This window comes from Homarus americanus, unplaced genomic scaffold (assembly GCF_018991925.1).
Source record: "Homarus americanus isolate GMGI-L3 unplaced genomic scaffold, GMGI_Hamer_2.0 scaffold29771, whole genome shotgun sequence".
Lineage (NCBI taxonomy): Eukaryota > Metazoa > Arthropoda > Malacostraca > Decapoda > Nephropidae > Homarus > Homarus americanus.
In genome coordinates this window covers 919-2,500 of record NW_024726191.1, presented here as the reverse complement: position 1 = coordinate 2,500, position 1,582 = coordinate 919, and the positions used below count along the sequence as shown (strand labels likewise).

The following is a 1,582-nucleotide window of genomic DNA, read 5'->3' as shown; positions in this document are numbered from 1 at the left end:
CCTACTACGAGGTCGATCGTGGTCTCATCATCCTTAGGGGGAACAAGTTCCCCAACCACGAAGCGGAAGACGCTCTGCCACCGACTTTCTTCACCACCGACATTACCAGGCAGGAAGGTTTGAGGGCTTGTCGCGGGGGTACCAGCGGCCATGGCGCCGGCACTCCCACCCCTGACTCCGTTCCTTCTCATTGAGTGGTAAATAGCCAATAGGAAAAGTGTTCCAGCAGAACATCTCTCGCAGAGTCATATACACACACAGTTTTAATGCATATACGCTCGTGTTCCGCCCTTACTCGGCCGCACCTTTGCCGCTTAAACTTTGACCTCTTTCCCCGTTCCCGCATGCCACAGCAGTGGCACTTGTTTATCCGGAGAAAGAGAGCGAGAGTCGCAGTATTAATTGGCGTGAGCGGCCTTTCCGGCTGCAGAACTAGTGCTCTATCCGGGCGAGCGCCGTTATGAGGCGCAACACCGTCTTTAACGCGTTTAGAGAGAACTCCCCCTGCCTCCCTCCCAGTCATGAGATAGACGTGGACTCGTGGCGAACTCTCAAAGAGAACGCCCACACCGCGTCTGACCGTGGGAGAGGGTGGAGGAGCGCGTGAGGAAGAGCACGGCGTCACCCAAGCATTCTCATCTCTCTGCCTGCACCACTACATGGTAGACTGCGGGCCCAGGCGCACTCATCAATTTAGGGTCCACTGCAATGCATGCCAAGCACTCTTTTCGAGGTGATAGACGAAATTCCGGCGGGGCTTACTTGGGTGATATCCGACCCGGTTTCGTTTCCTCTTCGGATGGAGGCTCTAGAACATAGCAGATCAGCTATGAGCTGCCGACGGCCATTCGTGTTCTGTGGACAGCAGGCAAAAAGAGGCCAGCCCAGTTATTAAGTGAGGGCGACAACTGTCGCTTGTTGTGCTGAATGTGGGTGCGCCTATCCATGGACTTGCTAGGTGATAGGCTTGCTTTGTTTTAGCACGCTAAGGCGCTGGGCGTATTAAAACCTCAAGGCGGAAGCTCGTTCGGGTTACCTCGTGTCGGGAGACAGTCAGCAGGCAATCAATCGCAGCAACCGGCGGATGTATATTTCCCACTGGGGAGAGGAGTGGCGGCGACAAGCCCATATATGGTTGCCGCCACGCTAATATGCGTTCAACTTGTCGATGTATCTGGTATTCTTGCGATTCACATACCGACACGCAGTTTGCTGCGGTCTTCATCGACCCACGAGCCGAGTGATCCCCCGTTAAGAGTTGTGTATTTGCCATTTAGTCTTTTTGCGACTAACCATCACAGGTCGAGTCTCAATGAAAGGGTTTGACAGACATAGCCCAAGTTTGTGGTTTGGGTTTGGCCGGACGGCTTGTTGTTGTTTTTTGACACTTGAATTTCACTCTTTTTGGGTCAAGAGGCTTATTCGCCGGTAGTAAGGAACGGACGGCAGCCGTCCAAAGCCCCGTCCGTCCTCCTCCGGTCTTCGCGCTCTCGCCCGAGTGTGGTCCACCTACAGCGTGGTGGTACCTATTTTTGGTGCGGGGGCCGGGATTGTCCTCTTTCGCTGCTGGAGTTGCCAGAGC

The 1,582-nt window shown here is 54.5% G+C and overlaps 2 pseudogenes; both read right to left on the bottom strand.

Moving 5' to 3' along the window:
• Nucleotides 1-15, bottom strand: part of LOC121865370 — a 4,918-nt pseudogene extending 4,903 nt beyond the window's left edge.
• A 1,078-nt stretch (nucleotides 16-1,093) lies between these two features.
• On the bottom strand, nucleotides 1,094-1,260 carry LOC121865369 (annotated as a pseudogene).
• Nucleotides 1,261-1,582: the final 322 nt, after the last annotated feature.